Raw genomic sequence first — 8,656 nt, forward strand, 5'->3', positions numbered from 1 at the left:
AATATATTTGTTCTTTCGTTTTAGCGATCATCGGCTCCAGTCGCTGACCCAGTCTAAAAAAACAACAACAAAGAACAGGATGGGCTTCTGTTGCACACTTATGACGCCACGCAAAGAATAAAAGAAAGGCTTTTAGTACTTGGAAACGTAACGTGGTCGTCGTGTACATGTTTACATGCAAAATTTCTCGGTTTCGTCCATGCTTCCCTACGTATAGAAAACTAATATGCAAGTACTTCTATATCTGCAGTTCGTCCAAGGCATTTACAATTTTTATGAGCACACCAGTTCAGAAACATTCGCATTGTGAACTTCTTGAAAATGCCAGTCAAACATTTCTTTCTTGGTAGATAAAAGAAAACAAAAACAGACTCGTAAGAGTCTGAGCATCTGATACAGCGAGAAAGGACCGCTCTTCATAGATATCAGCGTCCAAGCAAAAATTATTCCGTTATTCATTCGTGGTACTTAGTTAACGCAAAGTACTACACCCCGACGAACAGCACTTTGTTGATGTTCGTCGAAGCGGATCACTCTGATGAGGGACAAGTTGTTGTCGAACCACCAACGTTTGCGTTCGTTCCCTCTAGTTTGCTCGGTCGCGTGGTTAGCTGCACCCGCGGGCCGTTGCCGCTTGCGATTCTTCAAAATTAGATTGCTTCAAAATTAAATCTGTCCATCACGTAAAAAAATGAATAAATCATGCCCCCTTAAGCAATGGCTCATAAGACACATAGGTTAATTCTGAAAAGTCATCCCTAGCCCCACCACCCGTGTCATTTCATGTCAGATCAGGGAATGTTTACGCGGCTAAAGTTCCAGCGAAACTGCCGAAAGCACAGAAAATAGCTTACAGGTAGCTTAGAATAAATAGCTTAGAAAGGAATATACACACGTCGTGTTAAAAAATGATCTGCTGTTATGCTTTCAAAGATAAACCGAAATTGCAATAACTATTACCGACAGGTGTCGCTTCTGTCGCTTCTGAATCTCGTGGCGGGCCGACAGGTGCATGTGTGTGTGTTCTTCTTGACGGTCTTGAAGTTGTGAGTAATTTCATTGTTTTTGGCTGCGGTTTGTTTCAGCATCTCGTTGTTTGGTGTACTTTTGTGATCATCGACGCAATGCGAGCTTCCGGACTGAGGGCGATGCGACATGCGTGAGAAAGAAAGGCTGTAGTGGTCTACAACATCGGTGTTTGTTTATGACCGTGTGTTTGCTATGCCTGCGACATCCGTGATTCGTGTCACAGGAGATATCCGCTTCAGTTTGCCTGAACAGTGATGAAATGCACGCTTTTTCGGCGGAAGCCATCCTCAACATCGTTTTGCACTACATAGAGGCAATGGTGTGCATTGAGTGCACATCGTGATAGCGCTTCGCCTTCACACCGAGGGACATTTGCAATACGCAATGACTGCTCATTTAAAAGGTACATACGTAGCCACGTTCAACGTCGCGTTATTGGGGTGCGTCATCGGGGCGGTATTTTTCGCGTAATTTCTATAAATAACGGCCCTAGGTGTTTTGGATGTGAGTGAATAATGTGTACACCCTTCGGAGCTCACGGACACAGGGGCTCCGGTTGTACTTACGGGGGATGGGAGCTTTGTCAAGCTGCGATGCAGCAGATTTCTTTCCCATCTCCTCAGCTATGTGATGTACTACATGTCTGGAACAATAAGACTACTACTACTACTACTAGTGAATGTACTACTACTACTACTACTAGTGAAGAAAACAATCACATTTTTCATTGTTCACGTGCGCTCAAGCAATCTGCGACAGCACGTACAGTCGTAGAGAATTAAGTTCAGCTTAGGCGCAGGCAGGGAAATAATACTTTGCTTTGACTAGTTCGTTCATTCTGTAACTAAAGATGGGCGCAGACTTAGTTTTATACCGGTGTCAGATGGCCACTTTCGATTGCGATCGAACCCGATCTGGATGAAAATTGGCTCCCTTCCGCAGATTGATCGCGATCAGAAATTTGATCTCGATCGCGATCGGTCGCGATCAAATGTGTGCCCTGTGACAGCCGTATTAAATTTCCCTTGTGTATTCGCCCTCCTAATTATTTTTCTATATTGAAGGCCAGTTGGTAGGTAATGGCGCAGTTAGCTTGCAGCGCTTGTGCTTTTATCGCGAGAACTAATACCGAACAAAGGAAACCACCACCATTCCGAATGTGTACTTATGATTCGTTTTCAGTTGTGCTCGTTCTCTCTAGAAGCTGTCGTGCTGTTGCGGATGAAGGCGTGATTGCGCCATTTCTTAGTACACTTATTTTATTTGTGTAAGTACTCAGAGCATACGCAAATTGTTTGTCTCGTCCTTGAATTGGTTTCTTTCTTTCACGCAGGTATTCTTATTACTGCTAAAATTTATGTTGTCTTGTATGACCCACTCCTGCCTAAGGAATCGTGTCTAAGGGCAGCAGTTGTCCTGAAATAAATTTTACCTAACGTGCCACGGCTACCGTACGTTTCATGACTTTATTTTTATGTCGTGATACAATTTAGGGTAATTGTAACTATTCCTGGCCTTTGTATATTTATAATAAAGTGGTAAATGCTTAATTTTATTTGTACTTTTGAAAGGTTCTTTTATTTCATGGTAAATTTCCGGAGGTAATAACAGAGCGTAGTTTTCCTAAATCCATTCAGGTACAATCAGTGTGAAGCAATTGCATGAGAATCGACTGACCACTCTGGATCTACGCATTGCTGAAAAGACTGGAAATACATCTGAGCCAACAGGTATACTTTTTTCATCATCATCGGCCTACATGTTGTTTCCCACTGGAGGACGAAGACCTCTCCCAGTTATCTCGAATTACCAATGTTTGCGCTAGCTGATTTCCATGTGAAGCCTGCAAATTTCTTAATTTCATCAGACAGCCTAATTCGCTACATTCCTCGACTGCACTTCTCTTTGGCATCCATTCTGTAACTCTACCATGCCACCGGTTGTCTTCCAATGCATTACAAGGCCCGCCTAGGTCCCTTTTATACTCTTAACGTCAACGAGAATATCAGTTCCCTCGGTATGGTCTCTAAACCACACTGCTGTCTGCCTGTTTGTGTTGCCATCAGGGTGGGAGAGGACATGATACATGGAACTATGAAGTTTAGGCACACGAGCAGTGCGACTTCTTATGCTTTATCTTTTGTTGCTGTGCGTAATAGTTGAAATTGTGAAATTGCACCAACAGCTTTTTTTCACGCTTGAATTTTGCCATAGCTGTGACAGATAAAGCTATAGGCTTAAACAAATTGTACATGCAGTTTGTCTAAAAAATTACAGTTGCACCCTAAACATAATTTGTATGATGCTTTTAGTCTTTTGATGCATGCCCCTTGAGAGATGCTTCTGGTGAAACCATAATAACTGACAGGGAGAATTTTCCTGCGGTTGAAGGCCAACTTTTCTTTCATGACAATTTTTTTCAGCTACAATAGTTAGGTCAACCAAATGCGATAAATTTTAATTAGGTGCCTTTGCTAACTTTGCACAAAGTAAATTACTCACTCGAAGTGTTTCATGAAATAGTTTAAATGCTTATGGTTGATCACATGCTTTGATGTCACCATAATCTCAAAAATATTTTTGTGCATGCAAAAAGTGCCTGTTGCCCAAGTGGTGTGCTGTCCTGACGTGGAGAACTAACCTGGCAAAGGTAGAGCACATGCTCTAACTGGTTGTAAACAAGACTCACATAATTGTACTTGCTTGGCAATTATACAAGTACATTCTTATATTTGCCTGCATTAACATTAATTATCTGAGCCACTAAAGATGATTGCACATCAGTGGACACTGTGAAGAGAAAAATATATTTAGGTTTGCAGTGCGATTTAATTGAAGTCATGGAACATTATGTTGCATGAGTAGAGATTAGGGTTAGGGCTATTAGGGCATGAGTAGGGAGTACGGTTATAAAAACATTCAACAGCCCTCCCCCTGTCGAGAAAATGGGGATAAGCAAAGCTTTTCGTGTGTATCTGACCTTCATCATGGTAACGTAAACTTCACGACACATCACGGTGATAAAACATAAACGTTTAGGAAATGTATTCATCGAGGCAAGGAAATGTAGAACGCTACGGAAGAAAATGCACGAAGGGTGAACATATGTTGAAGTAAGAGTAACGAAAAGTACCGCGAAAGGAAACGAAAAGTAGTAGGACAGGGAAGGGAAAGTAGTAGGACAAGTAGACACACGACAGTATTCGCTTACCCCAATTGGGGAAGCGCTGGTGATTTTTTTTCTTTCTCTCTCTCTTTCTTTCACTATCTCTCTTTCTATGTTTCTCTCTCTCTTTCTTTCACTATCTCTCTTTCTATCTTTCTCTCTCTGTATTTCTGTATTTATTTTTCTCTATATATATTTATTTCTCCCTGTCTTTGTTTCTCTCTCCCTTTCTTTCTTTTCTTTCTCTCTTTCTTGCTCTCTGTCGTTCTCTCTCTCTTTACCTCTCTTTCTTTATCTCTCTCTTTCATTTTAGTCCCTGGTATGAGCCATTGAGGTTGGACCCTTTCTGCACTATCACCTGGATCGGCCCACTTTTCAGCGTGACACCACCACCACCACCGCCGAAACTTGTGAGCCTATAAAGCTTCGCTTAAGAAGACTGGTTTCAAGAAAATTGTGAACTCCTTTATTTTGAAGTGAAATGCACTATGCTTATAAACTACAAAAGAAATCAGGATGACCAGGCTAGCTACGCCGGCCGATGCAATAAGGCTCACTGAAGCATGTTTCTTTGTTTTATTCATAGTGTGCCTCTATAAAATGCCATTGCATTGCTAGACAGCCAGCCGCCTAATCATTATATTTGAGAATGCCGTTACAACACTGAGAAGTACACTAGCAGTTTTCTGCTCACGCGGATCAGAGTTGTTGGCCACTAGAAATTTAGACCTAAACATAACTCGACATCACATAACCAGCAAGATCTCAAGATAACACAGGATGGCAAATTCAACTGAGATTCATTCATCGAAGGTTTTAAGTGTGCTTTGGTTAAAATAGGTAAACTTATGTTAAGCATAATATGTTGTGTTCCACTTAAAAGCATGCAAGTGATCAGATTTTGAAGAGTTCTTGCTTGTAAGCTCTGTAGTGAAAACCTCGGTAATAAAAATACCAGTTGGATTACATTCTTGCTTAGAGGAGGTGTCTATAAGAAAATGTCAGAAGGTGTAGGCAGGGCTGCTTTGTAGCAGAGATGCCGAATAGTCATGTAAAGGGGTTGTTACCAGCCACTGTGTTGGTGAGAGATTAAGAACAACATGCAAGTCAGCATAATGATACTTCGCATAAAGAGAACATAGAAACAGTCAAAACAAAGTAATTATTTCAACTAACATTTTTGTGTTACATACTTTAAAGGAACCATGCTTGATAAGCATGTGCAGGGCAACCACAATGACAACCAAGTGATCGGGAGCACATCAGTGAACTCAAAGATCAATACGACAGAAAGCAACAAAAGCAGCAATGATAGTCTGAACCTCTATCTTCTCATATTGTTTGTTAGGCTTTGTGGACAGTAGTGTCTCGGCTTGTTTTGGTTATGTTGTATTCCTACAAAACTGCCTTTCACATACTCATTTTTTTTGCAGTGGTGAGGAAGTTAGCAAGCAGATTTAGTCGATAATGACCACAGATGGTCATTGAAGTGCTCATTTACACATCGGCTATTCTGTGAGACATAAAGCTCAGCACTTTGGTTCACCTGGTACCCTTTTATAGAATCCCGAACAATACTGGATAGCCAGCTACCTGCATAATGCTTCACGTAACATCGCTTCCCAGAGTACGTAAAGTTTGCGCAATATTTTAAATTATATGGGCTCAGAAAGTGGGAGTGTTGTCTTTTGCTGTGTGTAATAGTGAAATTAGGTTTTTTTTTTTATTGCGTTCACTGAAGCTGCTACTTGGTTGCCGCAGTGGTTGCTATGTGCATACTTTTATGCATGAATCCTTTATGTGTATAGCGTTTACCCAATTAAAATTGTTCAGTTGAGGGTAGCATGAGGTTTGGCTTGTTGTGTCAAACAGATTGCACTAAATTGTATTGCAATGTAGATGTTTAAGGAACTCTAACTGTCTTGCTCATCGTCCTGATTGCTAATGCGATCGTACCACTGACTATTTCTTGAACATTGCAAAACATCATGCTGAATTCAGAAAGTAGTCAACAATTCGACGAAAGCTCGTCTGGTCAGGTAGCGTCTTGGAATAATTAAAATTACGGTCACTGACCAAGTCAAAAAAGTATTTTGACGTTTGACGTACAGCAAAGTTTCGAGCAGCAGTCTCGTCAGATCTTTCTCTTTAGCTATGGCTGCCGTATTTTCCCAAGGGATGGAATGATGACACTTGTGCACACGCTCCGCCAGTGCGTTGTACACATGGCGATGATTTTGAACATCGCGTTTGTGCTTTTTCAGTCGTCGAATAAAGTTTCCTGTTTCGCCAATGTAAAAGAAATTGCACTCTTGGCAGGGGGTCTTATAGATTACCCCGGGAACCTTTCTTCTTGTAAGGGGTCCTTCACGTTGACCACCTTGCTGTGGAGCTTCTTAGGTGGCACACGTGTAACGCGTAAATCATAATTTGAAAATATGTTTGATAGTGCTTCACTGATACCTGGTATGTAGGGAATGCTGGCGCGTTTTTGATAAGCTTGTCTCTCCGCTGGCTGATAGCTCAGTGTGATGATTATGGACGTTCGTCACTTGTTTGTGTGTCTTGAGACGAGAAAAACGCACAAGAACGCTAGTAGCAAAAAAATGGTTTTCTTTCAACAACGACGGGCAATGGGAAGGAAATGAAAAGAAAACAAAACAATGTCACAGCGGATTTTCACGCGCACACCGATGTACGTGACGCTCAGTCCTACACCACCGTTCGGCGCGTCAAGAGTTCCGAAAAAAAACCTCACGGTTCGGTCGTGACGATCGACTCGCTTGTCGTTGCCGCGGGTATCGGTCGTCGAGGCGAGCCGGAGGCAGTAGGTGGCACGGTTGCTGCTGCTGGAACCGCCGCCGGCACCGGCTGCGCTCGTGTGCGGCGCCTGGCTAAGTTGAGGACACCACTGCGTTGTCCGTGCGCAACTCACGAGGACGCGACCCCAGGGTCGGCCCACGCGGACAGCACTCGGTAGGCCTCGACCAAGAACAGCCCTCAGCAACTGCGCCCTGGCAGGAGCCGCTCAGCAGGCCTCGTCCTTGGTCCCGGAACAGGCCTCCGCATCTGGCCTGGGTAGGCACGCCTTGGTCACTCGGACGCAGCAGGAACCACGGCCCGAGCTTCTTCTTCCCGAGCGTCGCACCCGATATGCTGCCACCGTGGCTTCGCCGCTCGAGCTCCTCCGCACGTTTCCCACCGTAGCACTTCTTTTTCGTCGTTTTTGTTCTTTTTCTTCCAGCTCCCGTGCCACCTGCCCTCAGCTCGTCTTCTTCACTTCGGTAGGCACTTCTACTGAGTCCACATGTTTCGGAGTACACGTAAAAATAAATATATAAAAAAAATTGTGTCCTTTCCCCACTATCCCCCGCTCAAGAAAGTTGTTATAAAAAAACAACTTTAGAAAAAAAAAACATAAATGAGTTCATTATAAACGATGACCGAAAAGGATGAGAAGTCCAGAAGGTCAAACGCGGTGAGGTAGTCGGCCCTATGTTTCGGCGCCCTTAATGTATTCCACCACGAAGTCGTATTCCGTTAGCAAGAGACCCAGCGGAGCACTCGGCTATTCATATGTTTGGCAGAGTTTATGTAAGCGAGAGGCTGGTGGTCCGTTTGCAGCACGAAACGTTTGCCGAAGAGGTACACATGAAACTTTTGAATAGCCACACACAAGTGCCGGGCTTCTCTCTCGATGGTTGAGTAGCGGGTTTCTGTGCGAGGAGTTACGTACGGCTGCCATACGTACTGGATGTAGCACCCGTCGTGACGCTGCAGAGACGGCGCCAACACTGGACGAAGATGCGTCCGTGCGCACTATGAAGGGCTCTGTAACTCCGGTGATCGTAAAACGAACTAGACGATAGCAGGCGTCGCAACGTTCAAAAGCTTGTGATGGCATTCTTCCCAGATGACCTTATTCGGACCTCGCTTCTTGGTGAGTTTGTAGAGGTGCTGCCACAGCAGAATAGTTTGGGATGAATCTCTGTTATAACCCGTTAAGCCAAGAAAGGAGGAAACTTCTTTCTTCGTCTGCGGTCGCTTTGCAGCTGAATCTTCTCTAAGGTCTCAATCTGTGGCCGGAGAGATTGTTCCCGACGATATGTTAAGACTTTACCGAAGCAAAGGCAACCTCACTTTTTGAGGGCTTTATGGTCAAATGAGCTGCACGAACACGTTTCAGGAACTGGGTGAGAGTGGTAATGTGCTCGTCCAGGTTTGTGTGGCTATTAGCACATCGTCAAAATAGTGATATATGTTCGGTATTCCTTCTACCACTCGTCTCATGAGTGATCGGTGAACACCGCAGGTGCGGTCTTGATGCCGAAAGGCATAAATCTGAATTGGTACAGCCCAGAAGAAGCTTGAAACGCAGGTGAGGGGCTTCGATGCTTCGTGCATAGGACCTGCCAATACCCTTTGTGAAATCGAACTTCGAAAAGTAGTGGCTTTGACCCA

The sequence above is a fragment of the Dermacentor silvarum genome, chromosome 3 (assembly GCF_013339745.2).
Source record: "Dermacentor silvarum isolate Dsil-2018 chromosome 3, BIME_Dsil_1.4, whole genome shotgun sequence".
NCBI classification, from domain to species: domain Eukaryota; kingdom Metazoa; phylum Arthropoda; class Arachnida; order Ixodida; family Ixodidae; genus Dermacentor; species Dermacentor silvarum.